At 37.0% G+C, this 14,159-nt stretch overlaps 1 protein-coding gene across 9 annotated transcripts in view; it reads right to left on the bottom strand.

Moving 5' to 3' along the window:
* The window catches only part of LOC127964937 (uncharacterized), a 420,295-nt gene that overhangs the window by 56,509 nt on the left and 349,627 nt on the right, over positions 1–14,159 (bottom strand). Inside the window, exon 2 of one of the 9 annotated variants that reach the window (XR_008155160.1) lies at positions 7,530–7,800. The exons of the other annotated variants lie outside the window; for them this stretch is intronic. The gene's annotated coding sequence lies outside the window, so the exon portion shown is untranslated. Of the gene's footprint in view, positions 1–7,529; positions 7,801–14,159 lie in introns of those variants that run through there. 9 annotated transcript variants of the gene reach the window in all.

Genomic DNA, 14,159 nt, shown 5'->3' with positions numbered 1-14,159 from the left:
AAATTGAAGCAACACCTCCACCTTTGCCTTTTAGACGTGGCTCGTGTTTATAACAGTAATCTTGGGGGGTGGACTCATTTCAAATAATGTAATCATCAGGTTTTAGCCAGGTTTCTGTCAAACAGAGCACATCTATATTATGATCAGTTATCATATTATTTACAAAAAGTGTTTTCGTAGAAAGGGATCTGATATTCAATAAGCCAAGCTTTATCATTTGTTTATCCATATTGCATTTGTTTTTTATTTGTTGAACCTCAATTAAATTATTAACCTTAACTTGGTTTGGACGTTTTTTGTATTTTCTAGTTCGGGGAACAGACACAGTCTCTACAGTGTGATATCTAGGTGAAAGAGTCTCTATGTGCTGAGAATTAGCTGACCTCTTAAAGAGTTCATGATCATTTCTGTTCAACTTTATTTGTCAGTTGATAAATCCATCCACAATTCATAAAACACAATACATGCAACTTCCTGTCATTGAAATCATTTAAAAATCAAAGCGACAGGTTAGAAAAAAAAAGCGTCTGGCCCAAATATTCAGTTATCACTAATGAACTGTTTGACAAACACTTCTTGCTTCGAAGTACATATCCGAATTTAAAAAAATAAATAAATCAAAAACAGTCCCCAGAGTCTCAATCTGAATCAACGGAGCCGCGAACATGCTCCGAAGTGCCGATCTGAATCAACCGAGTCGCGAACATGCTCCGGAAGTGCCGATCTGAATCAACCGAGTCGCGAACAGGCTCCGAAGTGGCGATCTGAATCAAGCGAGTCGCGAGTCGCGAACAGGCTCCGAAGTGCCGATCTGAATCAACCGAGTCGCGAACAGGCTCCGAAGTGCCGATCTGAATCAACCGAGTCGCGAGTCGCGAACAGGCTCCGAAGTGCCGATCTGAATCAACCGAGTCGCGAACAGGCTCCGAAGTGCCGATCTGAATCAACGGAGTCGCGAACATGCTCCGAAGTGCCGATCTGAATCAACCGAGTCGCGAACAGGCTCCGAAGTGCCGATCTGAAAACTTCGATCAAAGAATGTAAAAAATAACTCTATTTCTCTAATAACTCTACAACTCTATGAAAGACTCAGACCACGTATCTAAAAATAAATCGCTTTAGTAAAAGAGAAATAATAAGAGGAGTGAAGTTTCCTACCGTTCTGCTGTGTTTGGTCCTCACCGAAGCTCCGCGGCTCGTCTCCGCCCCTCACACGCGCGTTTACAGCACTAAATTAATAATCTTTGCTAATTATTATACATCTACTTCATTGTCAGCTTCAGGTACTTCATGTATTATTGTTCAATGAACTGTTTGATACAAAAAAAGTTGTATTTAGTAATAATTCAAAATTATGAAAATAAAATACATAAAAAATAATGGTTTATATTTTAATATCCTTTAAAATATAATTTATTTCTGTGATGTGCAGCTGTATTTTCAGCATCATTCCTCCAGTCTTCAGTGTCACATGATCTTCAGAAATCAGTCTAATATGATGATTTATTATAAGAATTATTAATATTTGTGATGCCAAATATTATTTGGGAATCTGTGATACTTTTTTCCGGATTCTTCGATGTAAACTTTTTTTTTAAAGAACAGCGTTTATTCAAAATATAAATCTCTTCTAACAATACTAATCTTTGATTTCACTTCTTATCAATTTAATACATCCTAAAAGAGTTATAAACTTTTGAACTCTATTGTTTATTGTTAGAAAAGTCTTCTATTTTAAATAAATGCTCTTCTTTTTGACATTTCATTCATCAAAGAATCCTGAAAGAAGTATCACAGTTTCAGCAGCACAACTCTGATAATAAATCATCATATTATTCTGATTTGTGAGGATCATGTGACACTGAAGACTGGAGGAATGATGCTGAAAATCACAGAAATAAAATAGATTTTAATGTATATTAAAATAAAAAAGTTGTTTTACTTCATAATAATATTTCACTTTTTTTCCTGTATTTGTGATCAAATAAATGCAGTTTTGATGAGTAAACTCCTGTAAAAACAACAACAACAACAACAACAACACATAAAAAATCATTCTGATCCCAAACTCTGACCGGTGTGTGTGTGTGTTTGTGTATAGCACTTATACACTAATCCCCACAAGAATAAAGATGTTAAATATTCATCTGAGAAAACTATGTTGCATCATAATGAAAGGAAGTGTGACGTACACTTTCTGTAAACTGAGCCAAACATTTTCACTGATTTAGGGTAGAGTAAGATTATTTACAGTATTGCGCAAGTTAGTTCATACTTGGAAATAATTTTATATGCAATATTACCTTTTCTTTTCATTATCATCTTTAAGAGTTCATGATCATTTCTGTTCAACTTTATTTCTCAGTTGATAAATCCATCCACAATTCATAAAACAAAACACATGCAACTTCCTGTCATTGAAATCATTTAAAAATCAAAGCGACAGGTTAGAAAAAAAAGCCTCAGGCCCAAATATTCAGTTATCACTAATAAACTGTTTGACAAACACTTCTTGCTTCGAAGTACATATCTGAATTTAAAAAAATAAATAAATCACAAACATTCCCCAGAGTCTCAATATGAATCAACGGAGCCGCGAAAATGCTCCAAAGTGCCGATCTGAATCAACGGAGTCGCGAACATGCTCCGAAGTGGCGATCTGAATCAACGGAGTCGCGAACATGCTCCGGAAGTGCCGATCTGAATCAACCGAGTCGCGAACAGGCTCCGAAGTGGCGATCTGAATCAAGCGAGTCGCGAGTCGCGAACAGGCTCCGAAGTGCCGATCTGAATCAACCGAGTCGCGAACAGGCTCTGAAGTGCCGATCTGAATCAACCGAGTCGCGAGTCGCGAACAGGCTCCGAAGTGCCGATCTGAATCAACCGAGTCGCGAACAGGCTCCGAAGTGCCGATCTGAATCAACGGAGTCGCGACCATGCTCCGAAGTGCCGATCTGAATCAACCGAGTCGCGAACAGGCTCCGAAGTGCCGATCTGAAAACTTCGATCAAAGAATGTAAAAAATAACTCTATTTCTCTAATAACTCTACAACTCTATGAAAGACTCAGACCACGTATCTAAAAATAAATCGCTTTAGTAAAAGAGAAATAATAAGAGGAGTGAAGTTTCCTACCGTTCTGCTGTGTTTGGTCCTCACCGAAGCTCCGCGGCTCGTCTCCGCCCCTCACACGCGCGTTTACAGCACTAAATTAATAATCTTTGCTAATTATTATACATCTACTTCATTGTCAGCTTCAGGTACTTCATGTATTATTGTTCAATGAACTGTTTGATACAAAAAAAGTTGTATTTAGTAATAATTCAAAATTATGAAAATAAAATATATAAAAAATAATGGTTTATATTTTAATATCCTTTAAAATATAATTTATTTCTGTGATGTGCAGCTGTATTTTCAGCATCATTCCTCCAGTCTTCAGTGTCACATGATCTTCAGAAATCAGTCTAATATGATGATTTATTATAAGAATTATTAATATTTGTGATGCCAAATATTATTTTGGAATCTGTGATACTTTTTTCCGGATTCTTCGATGTATACTTTTTTTTTTAAAGAACAGCGTTTATTCAAAATATAAATCTCTTCTAACAATACTAATCTTTGATTTCACTTCTTATCAATTTAATACATCCTAAAAGAGTTATAAACTTTTGAACTCTATTGTTTATTGTTAGAAAAGTCTTCTATTTTAAATAAATGCTCATCTTTTTGACATTTCATTCATCAAAGAATCCTGAAAGAAGTATCACAGTTTCAGCAGCACAACTCTGATAATAAATCATCATATTATTCTGATTTGTGAGGATCATGTGACACTGAAGACTGGAGGAATGATGCTGAAAATCACAGAAATAAAATAGATTTTAATGTATATTAAAATAAAAAAGTTGTTTTACTTCATAATAATATTTCACTTTTTTCCTGTATTTGTGATCAAATAAATGCAGTTTTGATGAGTAAACTCCTGTAAAAACAACAACAACAACAACAACACATAAAAAATCATTCTGATCCCAAACTCTGACCGGTGTGTGTGTGTGTTTGTGTATAGCACTTATCCACTAATCCCCACAAGAATAAAGATGTTAAATATTCATCTGAGAAAACTATGTTGCATCATAATGAAAGGAAGTGTGACGTACACTTTCTGTAAACTGAGCCAAACATTTTCACTGATTTAGGGTAGAGTAAGATTATTTACAGTATTGCGCAAGTTAGTTCATACTTGGAAATAATTTTATATGCAATATTACCTTTTCTTTTCATTATCATCTTTAAGAGTTCATGATCATTTCTGTTCAACTTTATTTCTCAGTTGATAAATCCATCCACAATTCATAAAACAAAACACATGCAACTTCCTGTCATTGAAATCATTTAAAAATCAAAGCGACAGGTTAGAAAAAAAAGCCTCAGGCCCAAATATTCAGTTATCACTAATAAACTGTTTGACAAACACTTCTTGCTTCGAAGTACATATCTGAATTTAAAAAAATAAATAAATCACAAACATTCCCCAGAGTCTCAATATGAATCAACGGAGCCGCGAAAATGCTCCAAAGTGCCGATCTGAATCAACGGAGTCGCGAACATGCTCCGAAGTGGCGATCTGAATCAACCGAGTCGCGAACAGGCTCCGAAGTGCCGATCTGAATCAAGCGAGTCGCGAACAGGCTCCGAAGTGCCGATCTGAATCAACGGAGTCGCGAACATGCTCCGAAGTGCCGATCTGAATCAACCGAGTCGCGAGTCGCGAACAGGCTCCGAAGTGCCGATCTGAATCAACAGATTGTTTGTGTATAGCACTTACACACTAATCCCCACAAGAATAAAGATGTTAAATACTCATCTGAGAAAACTATGTTGCATCATAATGAAAGGATGTGTGACGTACACTTTCTGTAAACTGAGCCAAACATTTTCACTGATTTACGGTAGAGTAAGAATATTTACAGTATTGTGCAAGTTAGTTCATACTTGAATATAATTTTATATGCAATATTACCTTTTCTTTTCATTATCATCTTATCAATCAATCAATCAACTTTATTTATATAGTGCTTTAAACCAAATACATTGCGTCAAAGCACTGAGCAACATTCATTTGGAAAACAGTGTCTCAATAATGCAAAATGATAGTTAAAGGCAGTTCACCATTGAATTCAGTTATGTCATCTCTGTTCAGTTTAAATAGTGTCTGTGCATTTATTTGCAATCAAGTCAATGATATCGCTGTAGATAAAGTGACCCCAACTAAGCAAGCCAGAGGCGACAGCGGCAAGGAACCAAAACCCGATCGGTGACAGAATGGAGAAAAAAACCTTGGGAGAAACCAGGCTCAGTTGGGGGGCCAGTTCTCCTCTGACCAGACGAAACCAGGCTGCAGCAAAGTCAGATTGTGAAGAAGAATCATCTGTTTCCTGTGGTCTTGTCCTGGTGGTCCTCTGAGACAAGGTATTTACAGGGGATCTGTATATGGGGCTATAGTTGTCCTGGTCTCCGCTGTCTTTCAGGGCAGTAGAGGTCCTTTCTAGGTGCTGATCCACCATCATGTCTGGATTCGTACTGGATCCGGGTGGCTGCAGTGACACTCTGGTCTGGATACAGACTGGATCTGGTGGCCACGGTGACCTTGGAACAAGAGAGAAACAGACAAATATTAGCGTAGATGCCATTCTTCTAATGATGTAGAAGGTACACGTTATGTGAAGTGTTTCCGGTTCCGGTTTACCTTATTAATGCAGCCTAAAAAACCTTTAACGGATTTGGATATTAAAAGCATATTAGTATGTTATGTGTATGCCAGGTTAAAGAGAGAGGTCTTCAATCTAGATTTAAACTGCAAGAGTGTGTCTGCCTCCCGAACAATGTTAGGTAGGTTATTCCAGAGTTTAGGCGCCAAATAGGAAAAGGACCTGCCACCCGCAGTTGATTTTGATATTCTAGGTATTATCAAATTGCCTGAGTTTTGAGAACGTAGCGGACGTAGAGGAGTATAATGTAAAAAGGAGGTCATTCAAATACTGAGGTGCTAAACCGTTCAGGGCTTTATAAGTAATAAGCAATATTTAAAAATCTATAGGATGTTTGATAGGGAGCCAGTGCAGCGATGACAGGACCGGGCTAATATGGTCATACTTCCTGGTTCCTGTAAGAACTCTTGCTGCTGCATTGTGGACTAGCTGTAGTTTGTTTACTAAGCGTGCAGAACAACCACCCAATAAAGCATTACAACAATCTAACCTTGAAGTCATAAATGCATGGATTAACATTTCTGCATTTGACATTGAGAGGATAGGCCGTAATTTAGATATATTTTTGAGATGGAAAAATGCAGTTTTACAAACGCTAGAAACGTGGCTTTCTAAGGAAAGATTGCGATCAAATAGCACACCTAGCTTCCTAACTGATGACAAAGAATTGACAGAGCACCCATCAAGTCTTAGACCGTGTTCTAGGTTATTGCAAGCAGAGTTTTTAGGTCGTATAATTAACACTTCTGTTTTTTCTGAATTTAGCAGTAAGAAATTACTCGTCATCCAATTTTTTATATCGACTATGCATTCCATTAGTTTTTCAAATTGGTGTGTTTCACTGGGCCGCGAAGAATTATAGAGCTGAGTATCATCAGCATAACAGTGAAAGCTAACACCATGTTTCCTGATGATATCTCCCAAGGGTAACATATAAAGTGTGAAGAGTAGCGGCCCTAGTACTGAGCCTTGAGGTACTCCATACTGCACTTGTGATCGATATGATACATCTTCATTCACTGCTACGAACTGATGGCGGTCATATAAGTACGATTTAAACCATGCTAGTGCACTTCCACTGATGCCAACAAAGTGTTCAAGTCTATGCAAAAGAATGCTGTGGTCAATTGTGTCAAACGCAGCACTAAGATCCAATAAAACTAATAGAGAGATACACCCACGATCAGATGATAAGAGCAGATCATTTGTAACTCTAAGGAGAGCAGTCTCAGTACTATGATACGGCTAAATCCTGACTGGAAATCCTCACATATACCATTTTTCTCTAAGAAGGAACATAATTGTGAGGATACCACCTTTTCTAGTATCTTGGGCAGAAAAGGGAGATTCGAGATTGGTCTATAATTAACTAGTTCTTTGGGGTCAAGTTGTGGTTTTTTTATGAGAGGCTTAATAACAGCCAGTTTGAAAGTTTTGGGGACATATCCTAATGACAATGAGGAATTAATAATAGTCAAAAGAGGACCATTAACTTCTGGAAGCACCTCTCTTAGGAGCTTAGATGGTATAGGGTCTAACATACATGTTGTAGGTTTAGATGATTTAACATGTTTATACAATTCTTCCTCTCCTATAGTAGAGAATGAGTGGAACTGTTCCTCAGGGGGTCTATAGTGCACTGTCTGATGTGATACTGTAGCTGACGGCTGAATGGTTGCAATTTTATCTCTAATAGTATCGATTTTAGAAGTAAAGTAGTTCATAAAGTCATTACTGCTGTGGTGTTGGGAAATGTCAACACTTGTTGAGGCTTTATTTTTAATTAATTTAGCCACTGTATTGAATAAATACCTGGGGTTATGTTTGTTTTCTTCTAAAAGAGAAGAAAAGTAATCAGATCTAGCAGTTTTTAATGCTTTTCTGTAGGATATGTTACTTTCCCGCCAAGCAATACGAAATACCTCTAGTTTTGTTTTCCTCCAGCTGCGCTCCATTTTTCGGGCTGCTCTCTTTAGGGTGCGAGTATGCTCATTATACCATGGTGTCAAACTGTTTTCCTTAACCTTCCTTAAGCGTAAAGGAGCAACTGTATTTAAAGTGCTAGAAAAGAGAGAGTCCATAGTTTCTGTTACATCATCAAGTTGTTCTGAGGTTTTGGATATGCTAAGGAATTTGGATACATCAGGAAGATAACTTAAAAAAGCAGTCTTTTGCGGTAGAAGTGATGGTTCTTCGATACTTGTAACAAGAAGTAGAATTTACAATTTTGGCTATATGAAGTTTGCACAGAACTAAATAATGATCTGAGATATCATCACTTGGCTGAATAATTTCAACACTATCAACATCAATTCCATGTGACAGTATTAAATCTAGAGTATGATTTCGACAATGAGTAGGTCCTGAAACATGTTGTCTAACACCAATAGAGTTCAGAATGTCTATAAATGCTGATCCCAATGCATCTTTTTCATTATCGACATGGATATTAAAATCACCAACTATTAAAACTTTATCTGCAGCCAGAACTAATTCGGATGTAAAATCAGCAAACTCTTTAATAAAGTCTGTATGGTGGCCTGGTGGCCTGTGTACAGTAGCCAGTACAAACATAACAGGGGATTTATCATTAACATTTGTTTCTCTGGATAATGTTATATGTAGCACCATTACTTCAAACCAGTTATACTTGAAGCCTGCCCTCTGAGAAATCCTGAAAACGTTGTTATAAATTGAAGCAACACCTCCACCTTTGCCTTTTAGACGTGGCTCGTGTTTATAACAGTAATCTTGGGGGGTGGACTCATTTCAAATAATGTAATCATCAGGTTTTAGCCAGGTTTCTGTCAAACAGAGCACATCTATATTATGATCAGTTATCATATTATTTACAAAAAGTGTTTTCGTAGAAAGGGATCTGATATTCAATAAGCCAAGCTTTATCATTTGTTTATCCATATTGCATTTGTTTTTTATTTGTTGAACCTCAATTAAATTATTAACCTTAACTTGGTTTGGACGTTTTTTGTATTTTCTAGTTCGGGGAACAGACACAGTCTCTACAGTGTGATATCTAGGTGAAAGAGTCTCTATGTGCTGAGAATTAGCTGACCTCTTAAAGAGTTCATGATCATTTCTGTTCAACTTTATTTGTCAGTTGATAAATCCATCCACAATTCATAAAACACAATACATGCAACTTCCTGTCATTGAAATCATTTAAAAATCAAAGCGACAGGTTAGAAAAAAAAAGCGTCTGGCCCAAATATTCAGTTATCACTAATGAACTGTTTGACAAACACTTCTTGCTTCGAAGTACATATCCGAATTTAAAAAAATAAATAAATCACAAACAGTCCCCAGAGTCTCAATCTGAATCAACGGAGCCGCGAACATGCTCCGAAGTGCCGATCTGAATCAACCGAGTCGCGAACATGCTCCGGAAGTGCCGATCTGAATCAACCGAGTCGCGAACAGGCTCCGAAGTGGCGATCTGAATCAAGCGAGTCGCGAGTCGCGAACAGGCTCCGAAGTGCCGATCTGAATCAACCGAGTCGCGAACAGGCTCCGAAGTGCCGATCTGAATCAACCGAGTCGCGAGTCGCGAACAGGCTCCGAAGTGCCGATCTGAATCAACCGAGTCGCGAACAGGCTCCGAAGTGCCGATCTGAATCAACGGAGTCGCGAACATGCTCCGAAGTGCCGATCTGAATCAACCGAGTCGCGAACAGGCTCCGAAGTGCCGATCTGAAAACTTCGATCAAAGAATGTAAAAAATAACTCTATTTCTCTAATAACTCTACAACTCTATGAAAGACTCAGACCACGTATCTAAAAATAAATCGCTTTAGTAAAAGAGAAATAATAAGAGGAGTGAAGTTTCCTACCGTTCTGCTGTGTTTGGTCCTCACCGAAGCTCCGCGGCTCGTCTCCGCCCCTCACACGCGCGTTTACAGCACTAAATTAATAATCTTTGCTAATTATTATACATCTACTTCATTGTCAGCTTCAGGTACTTCATGTATTATTGTTCAATGAACTGTTTGATACAAAAAAAGTTGTATTTAGTAATAATTCAAAATTATGAAAATAAAATATATAAAAAATAATGGTTTATATTTTAATATCCTTTAAAATATAATTTATTTCTGTGATGTGCAGCTGTATTTTCAGCATCATTCCTCCAGTCTTCAGTGTCACATGATCTTCAGAAATCAGTCTAATATGATGATTTATTATAAGAATTATTAATATTTGTGATGCCAAATATTATTTTGGAATCTGTGATACTTTTTTCCGGATTCTTCGATGTATACTTTTTTTTTTAAAGAACAGCGTTTATTCAAAATATAAATCTCTTCTAACAATACTAATCTTTGATTTCACTTCTTATCAATTTAATACATCCTAAAAGAGTTATAAACTTTTGAACTCTATTGTTTATTGTTAGAAAAGTCTTCTATTTTAAATAAATGCTCTTCTTTTTGACATTTCATTCATCAAAGAATCCTGAAAGAAGTATCACAGTTTCAGCAGCACAACTCTGATAATAAATCATCATATTATTCTGATTTGTGAGGATCATGTGACACTGAAGACTGGAGGAATGATGCTGAAAATCACAGAAATAAAATAGATTTTAATGTATATTAAAATAAAAAAGTTGTTTTACTTCATAATAATATTTCACTTTTTTCCTGTATTTGTGATCAAATAAATGCAGTTTTGATGAGTAAACTCCTGTAAAAACAACAACAACAACAACAACAACACATAAAAAATCATTCTGATCCCAAACTCTGACCGGTGTGTGTGTGTGTTTGTGTATAGCACTTATACACTAATCCCCACAAGAATAAAGATGTTAAATATTCATCTGAGAAAACTATGTTGCATCATAATGAAAGGAAGTGTGACGTACACTTTCTGTAAACTGAGCCAAACATTTTCACTGATTTAGGGTAGAGTAAGATTATTTACAGTATTGCGCAAGTTAGTTCATACTTGGAAATAATTTTATATGCAATATTACCTTTTCTTTTCATTATCATCTTTAAGAGTTCATGATCATTTCTGTTCAACTTTATTTCTCAGTTGATAAATCCATCCACAATTCATAAAACAAAACACATGCAACTTCCTGTCATTGAAATCATTTAAAAATCAAAGCGACAGGTTAGAAAAAAAAGCCTCAGGCCCAAATATTCAGTTATCACTAATAAACTGTTTGACAAACACTTCTTGCTTCGAAGTACATATCTGAATTTAAAAAAATAAATAAATCACAAACATTCCCCAGAGTCTCAATATGAATCAACGGAGCCGCGAAAATGCTCCAAAGTGCCGATCTGAATCAACGGAGTCGCGAACATGCTCCGAAGTGGCGATCTGAATCAACGGAGTCGCGAACATGCTCCGGAAGTGCCGATCTGAATCAACCGAGTCGCGAACAGGCTCCGAAGTGGCGATCTGAATCAAGCGAGTCGCGAGTCGCGAACAGGCTCCGAAGTGCCGATCTGAATCAACCGAGTCGCGAACAGGCTCTGAAGTGCCGATCTGAATCAACCGAGTCGCGAGTCGCGAACAGGCTCCGAAGTGCCGATCTGAATCAACCGAGTCGCGAACAGGCTCCGAAGTGCCGATCTGAATCAACGGAGTCGCGACCATGCTCCGAAGTGCCGATCTGAATCAACCGAGTCGCGAACAGGCTCCGAAGTGCCGATCTGAAAACTTCGATCAAAGAATGTAAAAAATAACTCTATTTCTCTAATAACTCTACAACTCTATGAAAGACTCAGACCACGTATCTAAAAATAAATCGCTTTAGTAAAAGAGAAATAATAAGAGGAGTGAAGTTTCCTACCGTTCTGCTGTGTTTGGTCCTCACCGAAGCTCCGCGGCTCGTCTCCGCCCCTCACACGCGCGTTTACAGCACTAAATTAATAATCTTTGCTAATTATTATACATCTACTTCATTGTCAGCTTCAGGTACTTCATGTATTATTGTTCAATGAACTGTTTGATACAAAAAAAGTTGTATTTAGTAATAATTCAAAATTATGAAAATAAAATATATAAAAAATAATGGTTTATATTTTAATATCCTTTAAAATATAATTTATTTCTGTGATGTGCAGCTGTATTTTCAGCATCATTCCTCCAGTCTTCAGTGTCACATGATCTTCAGAAATCAGTCTAATATGATGATTTATTATAAGAATTATTAATATTTGTGATGCCAAATATTATTTTGGAATCTGTGATACTTTTTTCCGGATTCTTCGATGTATACTTTTTTTTTTAAAGAACAGCGTTTATTCAAAATATAAATCTCTTCTAACAATACTAATCTTTGATTTCACTTCTTATCAATTTAATACATCCTAAAAGAGTTATAAACTTTTGAACTCTATTGTTTATTGTTAGAAAAGTCTTTTATTTTAAATAAATGCTCTTCTTTTTGACATTTCATTCATCAAAGAATCCTGAAAGAAGTATCACAGTTTCAGCAGCACAACTCTGATAATAAATCATCATATTATTCTGATTTGTGAGGATCATGTGACACTGAAGACTGGAGGAATGATGCTGAAAATCACAGAAATAAAATAGATTTTAATGTATATTAAAATAAAAAAGTTGTTTTACTTCATAATAATATTTCACTTTTTTCCTGTATTTGTGATCAAATAAATGCAGTTTTGATGAGTAAACTCCTGTAAAAACAACAACAACAACAACACATAAAAAATCATTCTGATCCCAAACTCTGACCGGTGTGTGTGTGTGTTTGTGTATAGCACTTATCCACTAATCCCCACAAGAATAAAGATGTTAAATATTCATCTGAGAAAACTATGTTGCATCATAATGAAAGGAAGTGTGACGTACACTTTCTGTAAACTGAGCCAAACATTTTCACTGATTTAGGGTAGAGTAAGATTATTTACAGTATTGCGCAAGTTAGTTCATACTTGGAAATAATTTTATATGCAATATTACCTTTTCTTTTCATTATCATCTTTAAGAGTTCATGATCATTTCTGTTCAACTTTATTTCTCAGTTGATAAATCCATCCACAATTCATAAAACAAAACACATGCAACTTCCTGTCATTGAAATCATTTAAAAATCAAAGCGACAGGTTAGAAAAAAAAGCCTCAGGCCCAAATATTCAGTTATCACTAATAAACTGTTTGACAAACACTTCTTGCTTCGAAGTACATATCTGAATTAAAAAAAATAAATAAATCACAAACATTCCCCAGAGTCTCAATATGAATCAACGGAGCCGCGAAAATGCTCCAAAGTGCCGATCTGAATCAACGGAGTCGCGAACATGCTCCGAAGTGGCGATCTGAATCAACCGAGTCGCGAACAGGCTCCGAAGTGCCGATCTGAATCAAGCGAGTCGCGAACAGGCTCCGAAGTGCCGATCTGAATCAACGGAGTCGCGAACATGCTCCGAAGTGCCGATCTGAATCAACCGAGTCGCGAGTCGCGAACAGGCTCCGAAGTGCCGATCTGAATCAACAGATTGTTTGTGTATAGCACTTACACACTAATCCCCACAAGAATAAAGATGTTAAATACTCATCTGAGAAAACTATGTTGCATCATAATGAAAGGATGTGTGACGTACACTTTCTGTAAACTGAGCCAAACATTTTCACTGATTTACGGTAGAGTAAGAATATTTACAGTATTGTGCAAGTTAGTTCATACTTGAATATAATTTTATATGCAATATTACCTTTTCTTTTCATTATCATCTTATCAATCAATCAATCAACTTTATTTATATAGTGCTTTAAACCAAATACATTGCGTCAAAGCACTGAGCAACATTCATTTGGAAAACAGTGTCTCAATAATGCAAAATGATAGTTAAAGGCAGTTCACCATTGAATTCAGTTATGTCATCTCTGTTCAGTTTAAATAGTGTCTGTGCATTTATTTGCAATCAAGTCAATGATATCGCTGTAGATAAAGTGACCCCAACTAAGCAAGCCAGAGGCGACAGCGGCAAGGAACCAAAACCCGATCGGTGACAGAATGGAGAAAAAAACCTTGGGAGAAACCAGGCTCAGTTGGGGGGCCAGTTCTCCTCTGACCAGACGAAACCAGGCTGCAGCAAAGTCAGATTGTGAAGAAGAATCATCTGTTTCCTGTGGTCTTGTCCTGGTGGTCCTCTGAGACAAGGTATTTACAGGGGATCTGTATATGGGGCTCTAGTTGTCCTGGTCTCCGCTGTCTTTCAGGGCAGTAGAGGTCCTTTCTAGGTGCTGATCCACCATCATGTCTGGATTCGTACTGGATCCGGGTGGCTGCAGTGACACTCTGGTCTGGATACAGACTGGATCTGGTGGCCACGGTGACCTCGGAACAAGAGAGAAACAGACAAATATTAGCGTAGATGCC

Source organism: Carassius gibelio, chromosome B9 (genome assembly GCF_023724105.1).
Source record: "Carassius gibelio isolate Cgi1373 ecotype wild population from Czech Republic chromosome B9, carGib1.2-hapl.c, whole genome shotgun sequence".
Lineage (NCBI taxonomy): Eukaryota > Metazoa > Chordata > Actinopteri > Cypriniformes > Cyprinidae > Carassius > Carassius gibelio.
The sequence above is the reverse complement of the archived record's forward strand: the minus strand, read 5'-3'. Positions and strand labels throughout refer to the sequence as shown.